The sequence below is a fragment of the Lontra canadensis genome, unplaced genomic scaffold (assembly GCF_010015895.1).
Source record: "Lontra canadensis isolate GAN:19392208 unplaced genomic scaffold, GSC_riverotter_1.0 scaffold8, whole genome shotgun sequence".
In the NCBI taxonomy this organism is placed as follows: Eukaryota; Metazoa; Chordata; class Mammalia; order Carnivora; family Mustelidae; genus Lontra; species Lontra canadensis.
In genome coordinates this window covers 27,183,046-27,208,006 of record NW_022631002.1, presented here as the reverse complement: position 1 = coordinate 27,208,006, position 24,961 = coordinate 27,183,046, and the positions used below count along the sequence as shown (strand labels likewise).

Below are 24,961 nucleotides of genomic sequence, written 5' to 3'. Positions count from 1 at the left end.
AAGGAATTGTTTAAGTAGGCTTACAGGATCCTGGCCGGACCTGTTGGGGTAGGGGGTTGATCAGGCTAGGATTGTCCTTAGCAAAACCTCAAGGTGAGGGCAGTTAAGTCCCCAGGGGAGAGCCACTCTCTCTGTTTCAAGGGCTTGTCAGTAGGTAAGGAATTTTAGTGATTTTCTTCTGCCTCTGTTTCCCACATCAGCTAAAATTGAGGTGGGATGGCCTTAATTTTCTCAGCCTCCACATTTCCCCCTGAACAATTTTGACCCTTAAATCTTTAGGGTTGTCGAAGGTGGAAGGTCTCATCTTCTGTAACTTCTTCCTGCTGAATAGGGGCGTAGAGTTGTCCCTACCTAGTTGGGTCAACATTGATCAGTTAGGGAATGTGTAAGGGAGTTATGAAAGACAGAGGCAGCTGAGTCCAGGGGTTTAAATCAATCATTAAAGGAGAGAGGGACTGTTTAAAGTGCTAACCTGAGTAGGTCAGAACCCAAGAAATATTTTGTGATAATCTGCAACATCAAGATGGCTGCACTTATGTCAGGGCTAGACTCGAGGTGGGTACAGCCTTGTTTTTCTTGGCCTCCACACAAAGTGCTTGGGATAGTGCTCAACACATAGAAAGTTCACAGCACATATTAACTCTTGTTCTTTTCTTTTTTTTTTTAAAGATTTTATTTATTTATTTGACAGACAGAGATTCCAAGTAGGCAGAGAGGCAGGCAGAGAGAGAGAGAGAGGAGGAAGCAGGCTCCCTGCTGAGCAGAGAGCCCGATGCGGGGCTTGATGCGGGGCTCGGGATCATGACCTGAGCCAAAGGCAGAGGCTTTAACCCACTGAGCCACCCAGGCGCCCCTAACTCTTGTTCTTTTTTGTTGGTTTTGTTGTTTATAATTATTGGTAAGATCTTGATGAGTTATCCTCACAGGGGCTTGGTGAGGAGTGGGTAAGATGAGTTTTCTCAGGCAGACTTTGGATTTTGCTAAGGGCTTTGTTGAAAACCATTTACTAAATGTTGATAAAAGGCCAAGCCATCCCCTGCCTTAGTAGTCTATTGTTGAGAACACAGCTCAGTCTCGCTTGTTGATGGAGGATCACCCTGGGTGCTGGGATCCTCTCTCTGGACATGGGGGACTGTGGGTCCAGGCCCAGAGGTGAAGGACGTTCTCCTAGGACGCTGGGCTCAGTATGCTGCCCCAGGGCCTTCTGAAGACGTTGCTTTGCTTTGGGGACAGAGTTTTTTAAAACAGTTTATCTAGGAGAAAGCCCACATTCTTCCTGCCGTGAGGCCCTTGACCCAGAGATGCCAGGCCAAGTCTGAGCACAATCCCTGAGCTTGTTCTTGGAGAAGCAGGGCAGGCGGCCGTCATGGTTAGGGAGGTGTTTGACGTTTCGGATCTCAGGTAGTCCTGCTCTTAACTCTAAGTGGTTAAGTGCTCGAGCCAGTCACTGCAAGTGTCACCGGGTAAGTTAGCATGTCTTTGGCTGTGAGGAAAAAAACACCCTCCCAGCGGTGTCCGAAACCGTAGGGACAGTCAGTGTCTTGTGGATATGGAGGCCCGAGCATTGGCACTCCCAGGGCTCAGCACCAGGGCCCAGGTCTGCACTTGGAGGCTTTCTGGGCGCTCTTGGTTCCAAGATGGCAGGAAGCACACCTCCTTGCGAGGAGTCCAGAGGCGGGTGGAAGAAGCGGAGCATCCCGACTTCTTACTCCACATTGGCCTGGCAGTAAGGGAGCGGAAGAAGACAGAACTGTGGACCCTTTTGCCATTCTAGTGGGACACACAGGCAGAGAGCAGTTCCGGGATAACACGGGGTACCGCCTGCCACCCTCCCTGCAGGCAGCCGTGAGAAGCAGAGAGCCCATGAAAGTGGCATGCCGAGGTGATGGGAAGCCGAGTCCAAAGCCCATGGGGGTGGGGGCGGCGGGTGATCTGGGGGATGGGGACTCTAGGGTGACCTGTCCTTCCAGGCGATGGCAGAGGAGGGGCCTGGTTTCTTCTCTGGTTTTGGCTCTGTCATAGTCCCACTGTCTTCATCTCCTCAGGCTGATACAAGAAAAATACCACAGCCTTAAACAATAAAGATGTGTTCCTCGTCATTCTGGAGGTTGGGAAGTCAGAGATCAGCAGAGCAGACCCACCTTCTGGTTCCTGGGCAGCTGTCTCCTCACGGGGCCCTCACATGGCAGAAGGGATGGGGGAGCTCTGTGGGCTCAATGGGCCCTCGTCCCATCCATGGGGGGGGACCCTCCTCCGTGGGGGTTCTGCCCTCATGACCTCATCCCCTCTCACAGACCTTCCTTCTAATACCAGTACACTGGGGATTAGGTCTCAACACAGGAACTTGCAGGGCAACAGGGACACAAATATCCATCTGTAGCACCACAGAGACCCAGAAAGTCCATGTTGTCCCCAGGGGCACCAGAGACAAGAAAATAGCTGCTGGCCAGTGAATGCCGGCAGCCTAAAGCTGGTGGTGAAGTCCGGGGGAAGAACATCCATCTGGAGCATTGCGGGGCGGGGCTCCCCAGGCCCAGCACAGTGGTCAGGCGCCCTCGGCCCTGCACTACCCCCCACACCCCAGCTTCAGTGGCTTATGAGGTGTGGCTGAGGCTGCAGCCAGCCCTGGCCCCCATCTGGCCCCAACGCCCCTTCCGTGGCATGTCAAGTAGAGGGGTGCTAAGCCAGGCCACCATGGCCTTTGCCCGTTCATGTGTTCATTGCCTATAGAAAGGGCCACGGGATTTTTAAAAGAAAAGGAAAAGGAAGCATAAATGGGAGAGCCCGCAGGAACACAAGGCACTGAGCAGTCAATGAAGGCCGCAGGCAAGGATGCCTCGCATTTGCGTGGCTCTCTCTCTCTCTCTGACTCTCTCATGCTCGCTTACTCCCCCCCCCCTTCCCTGCAAGCCGCTAATTACTCTGCTCTGACTGTGGGAGAATGTTACAGCCACGCAAAGAAACATCCCATAGCGTCAGGACTGACGTGGGTCCCCACTAATGGCCCTTCCCGTGGTGTCCGGGAGGCCCCTGCGTTACAGCCCATCCCGTGTCTGTCTAGCTGCCCCACGGCGGGAGCTGCTGGCCTCCTCTCTGCAGAGCCATCCCTGTGGATGCATCCTTCCAGCTCAGCATAGTGGTTTTAAGGGGTCAAGCAAGCAACCAAGGGGACCTCCCAGCCTTAGAAGATGGCAGAGAACTAGCCAAAGATGGCTAAGAGACAGCCTGCCTGACCAATGCCATTTCTGTGAGGTTCCTGGCATATCGAAAAGTAAAGGATGCCCAAGTCGAGGTCACAAAAGTGTGGTGTAGTTTAAATGTCTATGCTTAACCGTGAATACCTTGAACCCACTGCAGACACAATGCACTATAGCTGTGCTACCTAAAAATCAGCTCCAGGCCTACTGTATTCATTCACAGGGCACTGCCAGCCGTGTGGTCCTGCAGCGGGTCACCTGGGAAAGTTTTGTGACCGGCATTGTCACCTTTTACTACCGTGCTCTCTCCCCAACTATGTCCATTACCTCACTTGCTCCAAGCCCCAGTTCGAGCCCTTTGTGAATGTGCAGTCCCTTACTGGGGACCCAGGACACCACAGAGGAGCAGGACACCACAGAGGAGCCTGTTTGCTAAAATCCAGCTTGTTGGTGGGCACTGGGGACTGAGAAAGAGGTTAGGATTGTCAAGGCAACAGCATCACATGAGGGAGACCACGATCATAGGCCACGTGGGGATGGCCAAGGTGGTATCCTGGTCTCTACCCAGCTTAGCGGCCCTGCTTCTTTGGAGGTGGGGGGTGGGGCCAGGAGGCACCAAGGAAGTTCTGCACACGTTAGGGTGGGGGTGGCTTCCCGGCAAAAACCAAACCCGTCTGCCCCTTGACAGTCACGTACACATTCACCCTGTGCTTGACTCTGTTTCCTCCTCCTTCGTGTTACTGGCAAGGCAACTTACAGTGGCCTGGTGTCATTGCCAAAGACCCTTCTCCGGACAAAGTGGGCCTCTTTTGGTCACCAGTATAGAAGGCACCATCAAACTGGCTTGTGAAAAAAAGTCATCTGGCCCAGGGATTAAGAAGTCTAGAGGGACAGCTGCAGGTGAGGCTTGATTCAGCCGCTCCCAGGACATCCCTGGCTTCTCTCCATTTCTCTACTCTGTCCCACCATGTGATCTTTACCTTGGGCTCCATGAATTTGCTCTCTCACCTTACCTATCATTGGCTACAGCAGTAGACTCACTACCTCTTCCCACACCTGACTGGGAGCGAGCGTCCTGGCATATACGGAGATAGGCCACACCTTGCTGGCTCTTCCCTAAGCAGCTCCCCAGGTCCCAGGGGTCCCTCTCTCAGTGGTCCTGCTGGACCTCAGGCCCATCCCTCAACCACTCACTGTGACCAGAGTTCACCCGGGGCTAGAGCCGGGCTTTGCAGTCAGAGGGACATGACCTTGAATCCTGGCCCTGCCTCTCACCACATTGGACTTCAGGCTGCTCACCTGGCCCAGGGCACCTCAGATTCCTCTTCTGAAAACTGAGGATGGCAGCACTACCTGCTGACAAGCTTGTTCTGGTTAAAAGCAATGACGCAGACGAAGAGCTAAGCAAGGCGCCCGATACGGGGTACGCGCTCCGCGAACAGCTGTCGCTTCCTTCCCCTCTTATCCCACTTCACTGCCTGTCTGGGGAGGAGCCACAACCAGAAGTCTGGACATGACAGTGTTCAAACTTGGCGTGAAGGGTTAGTGCCAAGGCCTCTGAGTTACTGCAGGTCAAAGAGGGGGCCTCCCTGCATGCCCCACCTCCTGCCCGGACCTGTTGGTTCTGGTTCTGGAGCCTCAGCTCCTGCTCTTGCTGGCTTGGCCGGAGTGGCGCTGAGGAGCACAGCTCCCGAGCCAGAGCTTGGCAAGGCCTGAGAGAAGCCAGAGAGGGAGCAACAAGAAGAGGCAGGGCGGCAGAGAGGGGGAGGGGAGGCAGACGGTTCTAGGGGCCTGGGGAGCTCCTGAGGTGGTTCTTCACGAGTGGAAGGGTTACGCCATCAGGTACGCCTGATGAATTATGCCATCCTGAGTCAGCAGGGGGCTTAGCCCAGTGCCTGGCAGCTGCTGGTAATTTGTGTTAGGGTTATGTGGCCCTATGGATGCCATTCCCATGGCGAGTCGGTCCTTAGGCCCTCTGCATACAAATGTCTGCTCCCTCTCTGACATGCCCACGTCTGTCTCTCTTTTTCGTTCACTCGTCCATTTGTTTGGGAAGCCTGTGTTCTGGCCATGTCTGCACTGGCCAAGTGCCAAGCCCTGGGTGAGCGGAAACAGGCAAGGGTGCTGCTGTCCCAGAGCTCAGTCTGGGAAAAGATGGACACCCCTTAGAAACTCTAGAGAGCTGAAAACATCCTGGCTGCAGGCCCGGCCTGGCCTGTGCTAGAGGACAAGGTGTCTGACAAAGAGCAGCAGGGACTGGCGTGAGTGAGGCAAACAAGAGCGGGAGAGAAGAAGCAGGACATTGCAGGCAGGTGGAACAGCATGTGCAAAGGCCCTGAGGTGAGGAGTCCTGACCAAGTGTAAAGGTCTTGAAGAAGGCCAGTGTGACTGATGCCCACAGGTCGAGGGGGCATAGGGGTAGGAGATGAGGCTGCAGAAAGAGCCAGGGGCCAGCCAGATGAGAGAAGCTTCTCAGCCATGGGAAGAATTTTGGCTTTGTTCCTAGCTCAGAAGGAAGCTACTAAAGATTTTTCCTTGTGGCTGCAGGATGGAGAATGGCTAGGTGGCAGCAAGAATGGCAACAGGGAGAAGAGTAAAGAGGCTCCTGTGAGCCTCAGGGAGAAAGAGGCACACAGTCTATCCCAAGAAGGGACTGGGCCTCCCTCCAGGTCTGCCCACCACCCACCTCACATGTGACACTGGGCCATATTAGCTCTAGGCACACCGCCTCAGAGCCTACCAGAGCCTGCAGGTGTCTGTTGGGTGAGTGGAAGGAGTTCTGCTCCACCCCCTTAGCCTACCCGATGCAGAGGGGACCCCAAGCCCTGAGCACAAGGACAGCCCTGGCCACCTTGCTCTGGGCATCCAGGAAGTCCTCGGGGGAACCTCCTCCGGGCTTTGTGCCTCCAGAGTGCTGTGGCCTCCCCATCCCAGCCCCTGACTTCAGTCCCTTCTGGATGTTCTAGCCTTGACTCCCTCAAACCCCTATGCTTAGCCTCAGTTTCCTCGTCAGTAAACTAGAGATAATTCTGTCATTCTGATAACAAATAACCATGGACAGGGAGCTCTTGCATTGCAATGTGCTCCTGCAAACCCAGCGTGAGCCTGTTACTTCCACTGACGCCCACAGGCCCTTCTGGCTCAGCCAGCCAGCTCACGTCACCCAGCGCAAGTGCTAGCAGGCCGCGTTCCCCCCTTCCTCTCTCCCCAGGCAGCCCAGCAGCAGCTGACGGCTTCTTGAGGAGCTGCGGACAGAGAGCGTTCACACACCCAGACTGCCCTCCCCCCGGTGTCTCTGGTCCCAGGTCCCCAAGGCGCAGTCCTGAAATAGCTCACTGCCAAATTAGGTCCAGCGTTTCCAGCTCTGTGGGCGCCTCCTCCCCTTCCCCAGCCCTCTGTCTTCCTTCCATTGTCCTTCCTGTCACACTTCCCTGCACGGTGCCCAGACCAGCTGGTTCCCCTAATGATAACTGGCCAAGGAAAGGAAGGAGCTGTCTGGGCCCGAGGAGCCTGCTGGGGGCTCCACCGCCGTTTGCAGGTTCTGGGCCTGGGTGTTCGAGTGGCGGAGTACCTTGACTCCCAGATCCTGCCCTTCCCAGGACCAGGTCCAGGAGTTTGTGGGGGGGCGGGGGGGGGCTGGCTCTTGTATCCACACGTGGAGGATGATCTGCTCCACTTCCACACAAAGCTCTAGATGTGGTGGGCAAAGAGCACAGGCTTGGGAGTCAGGTACAGGGTCAAAACCGGACCCTCCTTTCTGGGCTCTGTGACATCGGGCAGGTTCCTTGTGTACCTTAAACCACAGTTTTCTCATATGTAGAAAAAATGATACCAGTGTCTTTCAAGGACAGGTGGCTGGCTCAGCTAGTGGAGCGTGTGACTCCATCTTGATTGTGAGTTCGAGCCCCAGGTTGGGTGTAGAGATTACTTAAAAATAAAATCTTAAACAAACAAAAAAAACAGTGGATTTCAATCCAGATACAGGCTTACCTGCTATAACCAAGACGCCTAAGTAACAGTGACATCGATTAGAGAAGGGCGTCTCTCTCTTGCCTCAGCTACCCAGATGTGACCCAGGATCAGGCCCTTCGGTCCACAGCTGATGTGACCCAGGATCAGGCCCTTCGGTCCACAGCTGAGAGTCTCTGTCACCTTCAGGATCACTGCTTCCTTTCAGGCCTGAGAGGCAGCTCCAGCTACCCCTTCTCGCCAGCAGCGGGGGCAGAAAAGGAGAGGGGTTGGATTGTTGAAGGCCTTGAGTGTCGGGCCAAGGAGGATAGCGTCTCCATGGCGTCAGCTCAGAGGTGTCGAGCAGGAGGAGAGCCCGTGCGGAGCGGCGTTCTGCTAGCATTGCATGGAGGGCAGGACGGCCCATGTCTTCCCTGGACCTTGTTGCTTTGTGTCGGTTTGCTTCAGATCCACTTTTCATCCACAGCCCAGCAGTTCTCTGAACATCAGGGTCTCAGAGCCCCATCGGCCAGCCTCCTTCCGCAGCACTGGTCTCTACCTCGCCCAGCGCCTCCGGCCCCTCCTCAGGGAAGCATCTCGGAGCACGCCGCTCTTCCCGACGCTTCCCTTCCTTGGGCCTCCGTGTCCCTTGGATTGTATTCATAGCTTTCTCTGCAAGCACTTGCTATGAGCATACGAGTTTGTGCTGGGAGTCTCGTTGGCACTCAGCTGGCCTGGAACTCCTCAGGCATTAGTCCCATGATGTGATCACGCAAAACACGCTTGTCTTGTCGAGTGAGCTTGGGAACCCAGACCGCGTCTCCTCTCGGGGAAGCGCTATGCACGTCGCAATGTCAAAGACCCTCCAGGCCCTCCAGAAAGGAAGCTTGTTGTATGTGTCTCACCCCGAATTTCCCACTGCTGGTTTTTTTTCTCTTTTTTGAGGCATCCGATGAAGTTATGTAAGCATTCCCTGCGACCTGCGCTCTCATTCAGGTCCTTCCTTCTACAGAATGGGAAACAGAGGCACAGTGGGAGGAAAGGCTCGCACGAGGTCACATCACAGGTCACAGGAAACAAGAGCCACACTCCCGCCTACCAGTAACTGTTCCCGAGCTTCCTTCCCTTCTCCAGAGTCCCTGACCCACGCCCCCCTGCCTATCTGGTCTCCCCAGCCCTCTGCTGCTGTTGCCTCCGTGGGTGGGAGGTGTGACCCCTGGGACTAAGAGTGAAGCAGTGACACCAGACGGGGGCTCTCGTTCTTGCGGTCCCTGAATTAGAGTGGGTCCAGGGTTATCCCTCGAAGACTTTCACCCTCACCCGCACTCTGCTTGGGCCCAGAAGCGCAGAGAAGGACAGCCCTGGGCACCTCTGTGCCCACGGTGTTCCAGGCACTGTCTCCCTGGGAACACATCTGGTCCTCGTCTTGCCCTTGGAGGACTTCCTGCTTCTTGGTGGGACCCTGACTGACACATAGATTCCGTTATGCCCTCATTCTGCAGATGAGAAAACTGAAGTTCAGGGAGAGGAGCTAACAGTGAAGCCCAAGGTCACACTGCTGGGGAGCGGGAGCAGCCCAGGCAGCCCGGCCCGCAGTGTGTGCTCTCAACCAGTCTAGTGAGGATGCAGGCCCGCATTCTCCATCTGGGCTCCCCCGCCAAGAAGATCCCTGCGAGCCACGGTCTGGGACCAGGCACTGAGCTGTGTACACAGAGATAACCAGTGATTCCTGGAAGACCAGGAAAGGGCCAGTCTTGCTAGCTGTCAACTGACACCATGCCGTAGTCACCCAGCCCACTGGCAGGTGAGGTCAAGGTGCTGACCGAGCAGCTCTTCTGCCCCTTTCAATGGTTCCTGGGCCTTGCCAGCCACGGGGGTGAGTCGGTGGAAAGACTGTTATGGTGTCACCATTCAAAGCAGGCCAGGAAGCAAGCCCAGGACACGTCCTTGGGCTCCAAGTCCTAGAAGTTTTCAAGCTGGAAAGGTAGAGGAGAATTAAGCCTTGCCTCTGCAAGGAAAGTGGGGGAAGTGGGAAAATGCAGCCCCAGTCCTAACCTCACCAGGCACCTAGCTCCATAGGGAGAACAGCTGGTGTGAACCAGGCTTCCTCGCTGAGACCCTGACATCCGTAGGGGCGAGAGCCCAGTCTGCCTGGGATCCCCAGGTTCTCATTAGGGAGGGCTGGGGACTTAATCATGTGAGGGTCCTTCTCAAACCAGAGGCATGGCAGGCCTCAGCTCATGGCAGAAAAGCTTAGTTCCTGGCCTAGCCCCACTCCCGGCTGGCTGTGTGACCTCAGGCAGGTCCCTTATCCCACAGGGCCCTACAGAAGAACCAGATGGCCTCTAAGATCTCCCCTCCACCTCCTCCCCCATGTGAGTTCTATAAATTCTAAACAGTTCTATAAATTCTCCTGGCAGAGCTTAATTGCTAAGGTTAGGTGATTGCCAGCACAAGGCTCTTCCCTTTTATCCAAAAGAGAAGGAACCGCAGAGTTTCAAAAGCAGGACATGTGTGGAAGTTGGAGACTGACTTCTTTCCAGGTGGGGGTCGCTGTTAGCAGCAGAGGGAGGCAACCCGCCCTGGTGGGGGTCCTCCATGAGCACCCAGGGCCTGCAGCTTGGGGTGGGGATCAGAAAGGGGCTGTAAGGATGGGCGTGGCCCCAGGCCCACAGGAGCCCCAGTATGGACTGGTGCATGTAAGGCACCGAGCCATGGGGATGAAGCTACTAAGCCAGGCAGAAAAATGCGGTCAAGTGTTACCACTGCTGTGTCTGTGTCAAGGGCAACCGTGTTGTGGGGTGACAGGGGCCCATGAATGGCCGGGTGAAGCTGTCAGTTTGGGTCTGATCAATCTGGAAGGCTCCCTGGATGGTGGCGAGAGGGAAGGTGGATTTCAGGAGCTGCTTGCTTGACAAGAAGGAGGTGGCAAGGCATACGGCACAGGCTCTGGGGGCGGGGGGGAGGGAGGTGATGCCAGGGACGCCTCTGGGCATTGTCACAAATGCTTTGCACACATGTCAGTGACAGACCCACACCCCAAACCCAGAGCACATGGGCAGATGTCCTGTGGTGCCCTCCAGGCACCCAGAGCTCAGAGCACTGGCCAGTGCCGCTGCTGAATTTCCCCCAGACCCATTCTGTGCCCTGCCTGCCCTGCTCAAGCCCCCAGAATCTTCTTACTAGCCCTCAGCCTCTTCTGACCCGGAGTCAGTGCTCCGAGCCACAGCCAGCAAGAACTTTTCCAAATGCGTAGCTGATCTCTGCTTCACAGCCCTCCGTGTCCCTCAAAACCAAGCCCTGCCGGCCTTGGGCCTGTGCTCCTGCCACAGGGCCTGCTTCTCATGCCTTAAACTCTGTAACTTCGTTGGCCCCAGAACCTGCGCAGGAGATGTTTCTCCCACGCCTGTTCCCCTCATCCATCCCTGCCCCCTGTGCCCTGCCTCCTTAGACTTGGGCTCTACTGTCACCTCTGGGAATCCTTGCCTGATCCCCCAACAGCAAGCCAGGCCTTTTGTCCTGAGGCTCTCAGAGCCCTCGCAGCTTGCTTCACGGCCTTGCCACATTTGTAAATGTATGTGTGTAGAATATTTGATCCCCTGCTAGACCACAGGGAAGGAAGGGATCATGCCTGCATGGCTCCAAGTGGAATGAGTACGCAACACATAGCCCAGTGCCTGGCCCAGGGCAGGTAGGTGCTCAGTTAAACTCTGCTCCATAAACAGAGTTACTTGCCCGTGGTGGCTGAGTTGTCTGCTGGGGTCAGAATGGACTTATCTCCTATATGTCTGGTGTACCGCACCTTCCAAAACTGAAAGGTCCCTCTTGCCAGTGTCTCTGTTAAGCCCAGGAAACAACTACAGGCAGGCTCTCCCCTACCCAGCCCTCCTGGTGCTCCAGCCTCAAGAAGTAACCATCACAGAGTCGAGAGTCCCTGTGGACACCTCGCACCATGAGCCCCACAGGCTTGGCGGAGTCCGGGTGTCAGGCACCCAGCCCATTCCTCCTCCCCAAGCCTTGGCCTGAGAAGAGTCTCAGGTTGGTGTGAGTTCTGGAAAAGTCCTGCTTTCCTAGTCACTAGCTGTGTGGTCCTTTGAAAAACCCAGAATACATGCGAGCTATGTGGATCCCAAGGCCCTCAGGGCCATGGCACCCACAGATGCGCAGGGAGGCTTCCCATGGATGTAGTAGAGAGAGCCACCAAAAGAACCACCCAGAATTTATCTTTGAGTAGCACAGTTTCCTGACCTGGATTCTGCATAGCACTCACGGGTCCTGAACAGGGGGGTAAAGAACCCCCGGGGTACTGAGTGAGAGAACACAGACTGCTGTGGGGGAGCCGGAGGCCCTGGTGGCCTTAGAACTCCCTGTTGTTATGGCCTAGGCATGGACATCTCTTCATCCTTCCTCCAGTGTTTACAGAGCTCGTGCAAGTAACCTCTGTCCCTGCCTCCTCACAGAGCCTGATGGTGCTGCTTGCCAGCCAGCAGTGTGTCCAGTGGGGAACTGCCAATCTGCTCTGCCCTTCTTTTCCTTCAGCTGTCAACTGGGGAGTAAAAGTGGCTCCTACCTTGTGCTTGGGACACTGTGAAGGGCCTGACTGGTTGCCCAGTGCCTTGGTATGTGCACACTCCTTATTCATCAGCTCGGGCTGCCCTAATGAAGCATAGACTGGGTAGGTTAAGAAAAGCAAGTTTATTTTCTCACAGTCCTGGACGCAGGAAGTCCGAGGTCAAGGCTCTGCCCCATTCAGTCTCTGTTGAATGCCCTGTCCCTAACCTGCAGAGGCCACCTTCTCATTATGTCTCCGCACGGTCTTTCCTAGGTACCTGCTCCCAACAGGGAGAGCAAGCTCTCTGATGTCTCTTTTTATAAGGACACTAATCCTCTCAGATCAGGGCCCCCCACCTTTATGATCTCACTTAACCTTAATTACTTCTTCACTCCAAATATAGCCACACTTAGAGTTGGGGCTTCAATATAGGAATTTTGGGTGGATACATATATTCATTCTATAGACTCTTAATAAGAAGACTTATTTAGCCTTTCTGACCTTGGTGATAAATTGACCTGGCCTGTATATAGCCTTTGCCCACTACACAGCTCTGTGCTGAGCCCCCTTTAAGGGCAGGAACCTTGTGTTTCCCAGCTCCAAGCTCCGGGCTTGGCACAAAAGTAAATCCCTGCCAGTTCTGACATCTTTTCCCTAATGACTAAGGAAGTTGAGTATCTTGTCATATCTTTTTGGCCATTTGTATATGTTCTCTGGAGAAACTCTTATAACCGTGGCCCATTTTTCAGTTATATTATCTTATTGTTGAGTTATAAGAGTTCTTGATGTATTGTCGATACTAGTCCATTCTCAGATATGTATATATGATTTGCAGATATCTTCTTCCATTCCATGGGTTGTATTTCCTCTTCCTTGATGCTGTCCTGTAGATGTTCCACCCACTTCTGCCCCTGCCCTCTCACTTGGGCCTCCCTCTCCTTTCTGGGCCTCCTCCTCTTTCTTGCCTGTTCTCCTCTGGGGACTTGCACTTTTCTGGGGTCATAGGAACAGGCTCTTTACTGCTTTGAGGACATCCTCTCCCAGTGTTGCCAGAGGTTCTCACCCAGCCAGCAGCCTGACCTGCACCCAGACTGAGGTTGTCCCTGGGTTTGAGGGGTTCTGAGGCTGTGAGCTGAGCTATGCCCACAGCCCCATGGCATGAGTGTGGGGCAAGGGGAGGGGAGAGCACCATACAGGGGGCACCCACTACGTCCTCGGAGCTTTGCATGCACTAAACCATCACATCCCCAGAAGAGTCAAAAAACACTAATATTTTCTCTACCCTGTGCATAAAATGCAGCCAGAATTTGCCATCCACCACTGTACCACACATTTCTGATTCAGGGGCATATGTCTCCTAGCCCATTTGGTTAATGTCTACTGTGGAAGAGGCCCAGGGTCATTCAGAAATACTAGAGAAAGTGTTGGTACCGCCTCAGGACGAAGTCCCAGCACAGTGGCTACACAAGCTCTCTGACACTTCAGAAAATGCCCGACTTCTCCTGCTGCAACAAACCAGTCCACAACCTCAGCGGCTAAACACAGTTAAGAATCTGTTCTCGTTCACATCACGGTCTGATGTCAAAGCTGGTGGAGCAGGCTGGTGCACGCAGTCGGGAGCCAACTCCTTCTCTGATCTGTGGCTTTGTCAGACCCTCGGGGTCTTCTGCTGGACACATCGAAGGTTACAAGGGAAGCTTTTGGAGGCCAGACCACTCTTCATCGGCCAGAACTTGGTCATTTGGTCACTTCTAAGTGCCAGGAGGTCTGGGAAATGTCTGGTTATGACCTCAGGAAGAAAAGTCAAAATGCTCTTGACTGTAGGGAGCCAGGCTTGCCCCAGGGCTCAGATGTGAATTTTAGCGACATGGCTTCCAGCTCTTCAAAATGCCACCTCCAGGGTGGTGAGAGGTCCATTTCTATGGTTCCTTTGTACCTGTTTCTGCCCCACGCTGGGGCCCGACTGAGACGTTGAAGAGCATTGATTGTCCGGGACGTGGTGGAGCAAAGCGTCAAGCTCACTTGGTGGCCATTGGGGTGGAGTGTCCCCTTCCCCTTACCCCACGCTTCCCTGGTTCCTTTATCCGAGCTCTGTAAACATGGGCTGACCTGGTGCTGGCTGCACGACTGCCCCAGGGCCTGGGCCCCATGCGCTGTGAGCCAGTGTTCTGGGGACTTCTCTTGTCTATCAGTGCTACTCTGGCATGACACACATACTTCAGTGGCTATGAGATTAAGTGATATATACAATCCTTTTATTTTTACTTTTGAGGTTATATATTTATGATAACATGTATTAGGAAAAAAAAAAAAAAAACCACTGGGCGCCTGGGTGGCTCGGTTGGTTAGGCTGCCTTTGGCTCAGGTCCTGATCCCAGAGTCCTGGGACTGAGTCCCACTTTGGGCTCTCAGCTCTGCGGGGAGTCTGCTTCTCCCTCTGACCTTCTCCCCTCTCATGCTCTCTCTCACTCTCTCTCTATCTCAAGTAAATAAATAAAATCTTTTTTAAAAAAATCACTAACACTTAAAACCCATAATTTTACATAAATTATCACTCAAGATGAAGCTAATTTGGGGGCTCTACTGATATGGGGATAAAAGACACATGAGTGAATGAGTTTGGGAACATGACATGGGACAAAAAGGCTCAGCTGTCAGTCTGCCTTGATGGTACCAGAGCTCACCAGCTGTATGACTGTCTGCACCTGTTACCTCCTCTGTAGCATGTCCCCATAATACATATATATGTTGGAGAGAGGGCAGTTAGGGATCAAATAATAACATGTTATCTGCTCACTAGGTACTAGTTACTAATGTTGTTAGTTACTAAGAAAACCTGCATCATATCATTTAACTGTGCCAATAGTCCTGCGATCAGTGCTATTAACGCCATTGTACAGATGAGCAAAGAAAGGCTAAGAAGTCACTTGTCCAGCTAGCAGCAGGGCCAGGCCCTGAGCCTGATGCCTGACTCAGAATCTGGGCTCTCCAAGGGGAATCCAGTTCCAGCCCTGCCTCTGGGGCTGACTTAAGCATGCCACATCCCTCTTTGAGCCTGAGGCTCCCTGTGCACCTGGAGCGGGGGACCAGCTTAGTGATCCGTGCAGGACCCAGCCTGCAGAACTTAAGGACTACTGTCCTCACATCAATCACTGTAGAAGCCTTTGCTTTTAAAAACAAACAAACAAACAACTGGACAGAATGTCATCCGGATGCCTGCAAGCTTTGGCCCCCCCGATCCTCTGCCTGGCTCAGGAATCTCACTGCCATCTTTCTCAGTAACACCTGGTCACTCCCATGTGGCCAGCCTTCAGATTCACCCCAGACCACAGACCACCCTTTGCCTATCTATTCATCGATCAATGGACATCTCAGGGCTGAAAAGAATAATGCCGCCAAAATATTGCCATACAGGTGTTTGTGTGCCCGTGTTTTTACCTCTCTCAGTAAATGTGCAGGAGTAGAATTGCTAGGTCATATGGCAGGGGTATGGGAACCACATATGAAGCTTCCAAACTGCGGTCCAAAGCGGTTGTACTATTTAAAACTCCATGAGCAATGTGGGAGACTTCCCGCCTGTGCCGCCCTGTCACTGACACTTGGAACTGTCGGCCCTTTTCCTCTTAGCTCCTCCAGTTTGTACGGGGTGGTATTTCACTGTGATTTTCATCTGCATTTCCTGATGACTAATGATATTTAGCGCCTTTTAATGTGCTTTTGGGCCATTCGTATACCCTCTTTTGTAAAGGATCCGTTCACGTCTTTCTTATTCTTTCCTTTTAATGGGTTGTCTTCTTATTATTGACCTGTAAGAGGGTTTTAAAAAATAGATCCTGGATTCAGGTTCTCGGTCAGGTATGTGTCCTGTAAATATTTTCTCCAGCCCGTGACTTGCCTTTGCAATGAACATTTTTAACGGATATTGATACGTAGACTCTCAAGCTTCCCATCCTGGCCCATACCTCCCTTTTGAGGGTTGGGAACCCCTTTACTAATTATTTCTGTCCAGCTGTGGGGTAGCTTTATCTGCAGGTAAAGAGGTGGAATGGCTTTAGGGCTTGCGTTTATGACTCTGGGATCAGACGGTCTCAGCCCTAGTCCCAGCCTGGATTTATCCTTCGCCTCTGCTCTCTGAGCCTTGCTTTTCTGGCTTGGAAAAATGGGAACAGTGAATCCATTTTAGTTGGCTGGTGTGAAGATGAAAAGACACGAGGATTGTGACGCACCTAGGGAGACGGCACAAAAGCCCTGTTGGGTCTGTTAGCACCCCTGTAGCTAAGACCCCTCAGCACCCGGCCCCACCGCCCCAGCCCGTGCAGAACTGGCTGCACAGAGCAGCTTTCTTCTACCTTCTTTTGTTCTTCGACATAAAACATTATATTGGTTTTAGGTGTACAACGTCACGATTCAATATGTGTGTATTGTTGCTCTCCTTCTTTGAACTGAAAACACTGCCTCCCTCCCAGTTACTCAGGCCAAAAACCTCAGAACCCCCTTTCCCCTCACTCACTTCCTGTTCCAGAATGGCTCCTGAATCATCTTTGTCTCTCTGTGTGGGCCCCCGCCCCAGTCAAGCCTCCTCGTGCTCTCCAGCGCTCTTGGACTCACTCCTTACCAAGACGGTCCCCGTCTTCTGCCGACCCCATCTTGTGCTCCACGCGCCACGGCCACCATTGCCAAAGACTTCCTTTCTGAGCCAGAAACCCAGGGATCCTGGGGTGGCTGTTTGGGGGAGACCACTGTGTAAGGGCAAGGCTCAGCTGTCACTAGCTTCTTCTCTGGTTATAAATAACAGGCCCTATTCTTAGCCCACCAGCCGTCAGCTCTCCTCCACTACCTTCCAGAGCCTCCGTCAGGGACCTTGGCTGTCCTTCTTGGAGACAGGCCATTCCTTGGCCTTTGGCAGGACCCATTCCTTTAATACGTGATCAGAAAATTCAATTATAAAACCAATTACTGATTTCCTGAGCTTTACAAGGGAGACATGAAAGTTTGATTAAGTTTGAATTCCTGTTTGGCCGATTGCCAGCCAAGGCCAAATGGGCTTGTGGGAGATTTTTGTTGTTGTTGATCCTGTTTTGTTTTGCAGTGGCACTCTTGGGATTGGGGGGACGGTGCATGGGTTTTGTGTTGTGGGTTCCCCCCACCACTGGCTGAGTGGCTGTTCCCTGTTGTGATGCAGGAGATGTAAATCCCCCAAAGACCCGGTTGCCAGGGCGACAGGCTCCAGGGAACAGAGCTCAGCTAAACAAAGTCCTTCAGCTCAGAAGGGAGCAGCTTTGTTTCCCTTGTGGAATCTGGCTATAGTGGCCTCAGAAAGCGGGCGTTCAAGGGCGCCCGCATCAGCAGGGACCCAGAAATGGCTGGCTGGTCACTTTAGAGTAGCTTCAGTAGTGCGGCTGGGCTCTTTCCGCTTCCAGCGCCTACCCAGGGGACACCCAGATGCCAAGGCCTAGAGTCCAAAGGTCAAAAGACCATGCCTCTGCCCCAGGTGGTCACCTGTCCCCAGAACCTGCCGGCTGTCTGGCAGCTGCAGCCTCCTGGGCCCAGGCAAGGACCCGGGGCAGGGAGGGACTGGAAAGCAAAGCTTGGTTGCTAGTCAAAGTGGTTTTTCAGGGACTTCCGGAAAACTGCACAGAGCCTGTGGTAGGAGCCGGCCCAAGGGTCCAGGTCAGGGTTGGAGCTGGTTCTGGGACCCAAGTTCCTTTGCTGGGAATAGAACAGGAGGCTGTCAGTTCTCTGGAAGCCGTAACCATCCCAGAACTCTCCTACAAGGGGCATGTTATCCAAAAGGTGGTGATGGAGCCCCACTCACCACTGTCTCCCCCACGCCTAAAATGCCCCGGTTAGAGATGGAATCCTTCGGGTTTAAAAGGCTTTTAGGTCTCTAGGAATCCCTGTTAAAGTACTAAAACCCCTGAATCAAGAGTCATCTTCCAGTGATGATTAGCCATCAGCCAACTGAGAAAACAGCCCTTTGGAAGTAGTTATGGGATTCCTTGTGCCCAGGGTGGGGTCACATAAATTCTCCCTGCCTCCCGCTCAGTCAAGGCCAGGCCCAAAAGTAACCCCTTATGCCAGAAAACAGTCACACCTCTAATGGTTCCATGGTGCCCCACACCTCACAAGGCACTCATACCCTGCCCTTCGTCCCTACTGCAGCCTCACCAGCCAGCCTGCCTTGACCCCCATTGCAGATGAGGCAGTGAGGCTCAGAGAGGTCAAGGGCCTTGCCCAGCATCACACCGATGGGGAGTCCAGATCCTGAACTTGATGCTGGGACTTCTGAGTCCCACCAGCCCTGTTTCTTCTGCATACACTGACTCCAGCTCTGAAGAAGCCATGGGCACAGTGTACCCACTGTTTGATTGGCTTGTTTGTTTTTACAAGGTGAGAATTTTTGCTGAGGTTTGAATTTGAGGGTGTTGAGGGGTTTTTTTCTTCTTCTTTTTTTTTTTTTTAATGAAACTGTTACAGCTTCCTGGTGGAGTTGTAATTAGGAAATTCTGGGTTAGTCAGCTTGGCAGAATTGACAAATAACCAGGCAGTGCTGGATAGAGTACTTTTTCCCTCCTTAGAATTCCAGGTTTTACCAAATTGGGGGGAAGGAGTTGTGAAGACGAAAATGTGTGCAGCTGTGCTGGGTCAGGGAGAACAGATTCCTTCCTTTATGTACACCTAGACAATAAAAATGTAGTTATCTTTGTATAGGGTGATTTTCTGTATGCGTAGACATGAGGCAGTATGGGAGACGTGGGGAGAAACAGGTGAAGGGGAACCCATGTTGGGGTCCAGGCTTTGGCAAGAAGGGTCTTAGTAGCCCGCATGTGCCTGGACAGGCCCCACTGTCACCTCCCTGTCAGCCTGCACTAATGAGTGACAGTGCTGATGGCAGGGCAGTACCAGCTACCCTGTAAAGGGAGGTTTGTGCCAGACCCTGTTGCTTCTATTACTACTGTGACTGACCTGCTTCATTGTAATAGTGATATATCTGTTTTCATACGACTCCAAAAAATATGTAGCCTATTCAGCTCATGATCGCCAAGATATTAGAAGTCCCAAATCAGGACTTAACTTTTTTCAGAAGTGAGTCAAGTAAAAAACAACAACAACAACAAAAACCCACTGTGCACTGAAGGGCAGAGTTGGTACACAGATCAGGCAGGACTTCTGAAAGCAGGACAGAGAGGACTGAAGTCCAGGAATGCTCACCTGCCCAGAGGAGCGTGCTGAGTCTGTGATCATCCTCATTTTACAGATAAGGCTCAGAAAGGGTGAGTGCCTTGCACGTGATCACACAGCTGATAGATGACAAGAGACCAGGACCAAGCCCCAGCCCCGCCTGACTCCAAAGGCAGGCCAGCAGCCCCAGGGTGGTTCAGAGCGCACAATGCAGGTGAACCTTCTCGTCTTTACTTCCGAGGTGAAGCCCCTTTCTTGGCTGTCTGTGGAGAAAGAAGGCTTTTCTGGTTCTTTACGGAAAGGTTAATGGAGGTGAACCCCACTCTGGGGAAGTGGGGCCCTGGGCCTGCTTCCTCCAGTCAGCGTCTAATTCTCTCAAAGAAAAGCCTTTTCAGAAAGGGCCTGGTGCGGCCGCTGCATGTGACCAGAGCCGCAACTGCCCCGTTGTCCCCGGAGCCAGCGGTCCCAGCTCTGGCCCCACCAGTGCTCCGTGCCTCCCCTTCTCTTCTTCCAGGGCCCCTCCCAGCGCTTCCTTTTCTTCTTTCGTTCTTGCCTCTAAATCACTTTTTCCAATAATCTGTCTACTTTAGTCTATCAAATAACTCCGGGAATGATTTCTGAAAGCCTCCCCCTGAGAACTGAAGCCTCGGAGCGGGAAACGCGTTTATATTTATGTAGCACCAAGACTTGAGAACATTATTAAACTTGCATGGGGACCCGGCCAAAGAGCCTCCTGCAGCAGCGTGGATGGTGAGGGCCCAGCATCTTCAGCAGATGGGGACAGTCACACCAGCAACGTGGCCGGGTTTCCTCCTCCACTGGGAGAAACCAGCCCCGTTTCCCAGGACCCCGGACAATCAGCACAAAGCTTGCAGCTTAGAAAACATGTGCATCCCTGTGTTTTATGACTGACCAGGTTCCTAACCAGAGATTCTGCGTCTGTAACCCCCAAAAGAAAAGGAAAATTGGGGTGTGCATGTGTGTGTGTGTGCGCGCTCACACACACGCATTTGGATGTGTAGATAAGGCGCATGTGGTTTTGTGTATTTTGGGCTGTGTGCTTTCTCGAAGGAGAGAGCCTCTAGCTTTCTCAAAGCCCCCTTGGAGGGGCCACTTATAATCCTGAAAAGGTTCCATGAAAGACCTACTATGTGGAGTGTGTAGGAGGCTAGCTGAAGCCTTTGAGAAGAGTAATTCTCGTGGAAATTAGAGCTCAGAGAAGAAAAACCAGCAACTAAGGACAACAACCAGACTGTGCTCTCACAATGGAAAGGATTGAAAGAAGCAGGTGCAGTGAATGGGAGGCTGCTTGAAGTCAGGGTGGGAGCCACCTGGCTTCTGCCACGGCTGACCTCTGCTGGCTCCCATGTGTCGCACCATCTAAACGGCTTATATTCATCCCTGGATCCTTATGACACCCCCAAGAAGTTGGAACTATTGAGCAGATTGGGTTGCTAGGTCTTGGTGAGGTCACACAGTTAGTGGCAGAGCCCAGACCAAACCATAGGGTTACCCCCCTCCAGCTGTCTCACTGGGTAAAATACTCACCTCCAGATTCCAGCTTTCTCATGTGTGAAATGGGATTATTCCCTGCTTGGCTTATCCCAGAGAAGCAAAAAAAATATCTTTTAGGGGCACCTGGCGGGCTCAGTCAGTTGAGCATGCGACTCTTGATCTTGGGGTTGTGAGTTCAAGCACCAGATTGGGTGTGTAGAGATTACTTAAGTATCAGAAAATCACCCCCTGCTTTTGGCCCCGCGGCGCCTGATGGAGCTGATGGCGTGTGTCTGTGGCAGGACCGTAGGTGTCCCTGTGTTTGCCTGGACGGTTTCAGGGCTCCCAATGAACCACCAAGGAGAGGAGTTCCACCTAAGCCTCATTTTACAAATTAGGGTCTGACCGTCTCCCACTAACTCGTCAGGGTTCCCAGGCATCTTCAGCATCCGTTCCAGAAGCCCAGCCCCTGCCCCTACTGATTGTCCGAGGACCTAGCTCTCCCTGGCCCACTCTCCGCCCAGTGGCTCTGTCGCGGCTGAGCATGAGGCCACATCCCCCTGGACTGCCCAGTGCCCTGAAGTCAGTCTCTGCGGCCATAAGAGCCCAGGCCAGCTGATGCTGACCGTGATCGGTACTGGCCAGTGCGGCAGTGCTAACACTCTCAGTGCTACAGGGGCCTAGAACATGGAGCTGTGGGCCCCTGAGCAATACAGTTGAGGGAGGGTTTTCCATTTTGAGCCCCCGGGAGTATGACGGGACTGTGTAACACACTTCATGACGTCCATTGAGGTGACTCGGTTGTGCCTTTGAAGATCAAGGCTCTTCCAGAGGACGTGCGGTAGAGCCGATAGCACAGGTTTTGGGGATCGGGAAGATCTAGACACGCTCCAGCACTAGCTTCCAGCTCGGAGATCTCTCAGCCTCCATTTCCCTTGGCCTTGCTCTCGGTTGCTTATCCAGGGGAGGAAGAGGCCATAGCAGGCAGGACCATGTTTTGCTGACTCTCTAAGCACTTACCACAGAAGCAGGTGATTTTTTTCATTATTGCTTTGTGTGTTTCTGTGTGTAAAGAGAGACGCAGTTTTTGGTTTGGGGGTTTTTTGGGTTTTGGGGGGTTTTTTGTTTTTGTTTTTGTTTTGGCCATTGTGATTTTTCTGTTTTGTTTTGGTGAGTTGTTTTTAGCTAGACTCCTGACTTAAACTTTTTTTACTGTGCATTTCTTCCAAGTGGAACACAGCTCAGCCATTGCACGTGATGGAAGGGTTCAGCACTTGACTACAATAACTCACTTAAAACCCACAGCATGCAATGAGGTGCTATTATCATTCCCATTTTACAGATGAAGACAGAGAGGCTAAGAAGGCCTGGTCTCCAAGGGCAGGTTCGGCTCCCAGTGTTGCTGTCTGGAAGACATGAGCAGTCTTCTCAGGGTGCTCAGAATCTGCTGCTTCTAGCCCCACTGACACCACCACACCATGCCCGCCCCCGGCAGTCTGCAGTTCTCAGGGACACCGGGGGCAGCCCCAGCAGGCTGAGGTCCCCTGGGTCCCGGCTGCTTGGCATTGCGAACTGTGGCCTCTCCCACTGCGGTGGAGGGAGGCGGGTCCACCACCACCTGCCCCCACCTCCGTGCTGGAAGCTACCAGCTAAGCCACCATTGACCCTGTAGCCTTGAGCCAACCCTGTGCCTCACTTTCCCAACTTGTATGATGAGGAAGCATAGATAACTGCAGTGAAATCCTTCTGTGCTCTCTGTGGCCTCACTTCTGGCTCTCCCGCCACCCTCCTGTGGCTTCCCACCACACCCAAAATAAAAGTCTAACCCCTTTCCATGGTCAGCGGTGCCCTGCGTGCTGGGGTGTCCCACACTGGCTGCTGCTCAGAAAGGGGCTCGAGCACAGCCTGCCTGCCCGCCGCCTGCCCACTTCCCGCCCTGCCGATGACCATCACTGTGTGCATCCTTTCCTCCCCTAACCTGCGTCCTTAACTTTAGATGTACGCCTTGCCCTGACATTTCCCTTTTCTTCCATGCCCCCAAATTATTAAAAACAGCTGCTTCTAATTAATTGAGTGAATCATGGAAAAACACTTTTTTCCTATCTATAAATAATTCCACCTCAAATTTTTCTGGGAGAATAAAATGCTGTGGCCAGCGTCCATCCAGCACACACCCAGGGCATGTCATCTAGCTTCCCAGCTTTAGCTCATGGACCTCCCAGTGCCATTTCCGGAACTCCCCCTAGCCTGAAACAGGACCGCTGAGGGCCAATCAAGGTGAAATCCATGGAAAAGGGCCACAGGCGTCATAAGGAGCCTTCAACTACTAATTCTGCCATTTCCGGACAGTTTCACATGACTTCAGCCCCCACCTTTTGGGTGGCCAGCTCTGTGCTCTGGCCCATGGCTGGGGTAGGATGCACCAAGAGAAGACACAGCTCCTTCCCCAAGAGGGGAGCACAGTCTTGCATTCCAGACTGACACAACGAAGCCCATTCAGCAGCTGACTGTGCTCCGGAGGCCAGGATAGGACCCCAGAAGAGAGCCAGGAATGAAAGCTGGAGCAGAGCCTTCCCAGAGCAGACACTCTCCACCGTCACGTCCTGGGGCATGAAAAGCGCTACGGGCACACCCAGGGAACCCTCTCTTACATTTACTGCAAGGTGCTGTACAGATGCCATCATTTTCTATAACACGGGCAAGGTTGGGAAGCCCAGCCTAGAGGCAGCAGAGCTGCAGTTGGCATCTTAGGCGGCAAGGCCTTGGGTGAAGCCTTCACCCTTTGGGGCCAGAGAGCCCTTCGTGATGGTAGAACTTGTTAAGTGCTTGCCTGCCAATTGCAGCATTTCGGAGTGAGATGGTACAAGTGACCTCAGATATGATCACATTCAAAGAGAGGCAGAGATGGGGTATGTGGGCTACCATTGACCCCCAGCCCTTGACTCCGGCAGCCCCTGCTTATCTGTCACAGCACTGAGCCTCGCCTGACTCCTCTCGGGTAACCAGTGCCCCCAGGAGCCAACAGCTCCATCAGCGTTGGTCCTCAAGTTGAAGCCAGCTTCCCACCTCTGGTCCACCCGGTACAGCTCCCTCACGTTACAGAACACAGCAGAGGAAAGCAGCCTGGAAGGCCGCAGCAGGGAGAATACCTCTTTACGCCCCAAGTCTCCCAGCCCCCTGGTACAATGCTTTTTTACTCTTTACCTACCAAGTTCATCTGTTCAGCAAATGTTTACTGAGCCCCTGCTGTGTGCCCAGCTCAGTGGTATATCCTAAATGCAGGGAGTCTGGTGTCACAGGAGCTCAGGGTCCAGGGAAACACGTACCCTAGAAGGTGGTAAGAGCTACCTTCAGTACCACCCTTATTCGGGGCTGGGGTGTGAGGCTGAGATCCCGTCACTCCAGACTTCAGTGAGCCCCTTGTCTCTGCCTCACTTGTTTCTCAGGGATATGGCCCATCAGCTGGACACCTGTGTTCTGTTCTCTCCTTGCTCGAGTCCTTGCCCCCAGTTCCATTCTTGTCTCTAGGGATGACCAAGACCTGTGGCCGTCCCAGGCAGGCAGAGCACTGGTCCCTCTTCGAGCTGGACATCTCAAGGTGTTCGTCATTTATTCGGCGGATCCAGGGAGAGACTAATTTTCTATTAATGAAAATGTGTTTCTTTACTGTTCAAAATAAGGGCTCTACTAGATGCACTGAACATAACATCACTTTTTTTTTTTTAATTTACATTAATTTTTTGGGACCTGAGCCCGTGTGGACATAACTACAGAGTTAGGCTCCAAAGTTGGTCTACAAGTTCCTTCTCTCTCTCTCTTTTTAATGCTGGCAAACATTCTCCACTTTAGTGAAGTTCACGTTCTTTCTTCAGTTTCCATTTGCAGGACAGGTTTCCCCCACTACGCAAAAACAGAGCATTCTTATGAAACCTTTTGTAAGCAAAGACATAAAGCAAAGAAGCAATTACTATGAATTTATATGGGAAAAGTTTTGAGCATTTGCAGACCCCCAAAATAACCTTATTTTCAGGCGTTTCTGATACCTTGAAATGCGTCTTGCTAATGGGTACACAAAATGAATGGCAGTAGCACGGGCTCAGAGACACATTCAAAGCGATGGCAGTTTCCAGGGAAGGAGACTAGTGGGGCCGCTCTGGCTCTCTCCTCAGGGTACGTGTTGCCTCTGTCAGGGCTCCCTGCAAAAGAAATGCTGAATGCTGGTTTTACTTTGCGCCTTTTTTGTTTGTTTTGTTTCTGTAAAAGTGAAAATCCTCCTTGGATGACTTCTGGTTAGAGAAAACAGGTGCTAACTTGGGTCTTTCGTAAGAGAGAAGTGGCATAACGTGAACTTTGGAAAAGCGGAGGATCCCTATGTTCCAAGCCAGACAGTCTCTTCAGAGGAATATCAGAGGGTTTGGAATTGAGAGGAGAGAGCCAACACCCCTTCACCCTGCAAATGGCCCTGGCCCAGGCATGACTCAGGTGCAGAACCTCTCTGAGCGCCCATCTCGGACTGGCCGCGAATGGGTACATGTGCATTCCACACACAGATGTGGTTGTCATTGCTCAGCTGGCAGAGGGAGGCCCT

The 24,961-nt window shown here is 52.9% G+C and overlaps 1 protein-coding gene across 2 annotated transcripts in view; it reads left to right on the top strand.

Moving 5' to 3' along the window:
* The window catches only part of GNAO1 (G protein subunit alpha o1), a 162,522-nt gene that overhangs the window by 90,081 nt on the left and 47,480 nt on the right, over positions 1-24,961 (top strand). The window lies entirely within an intron of this gene.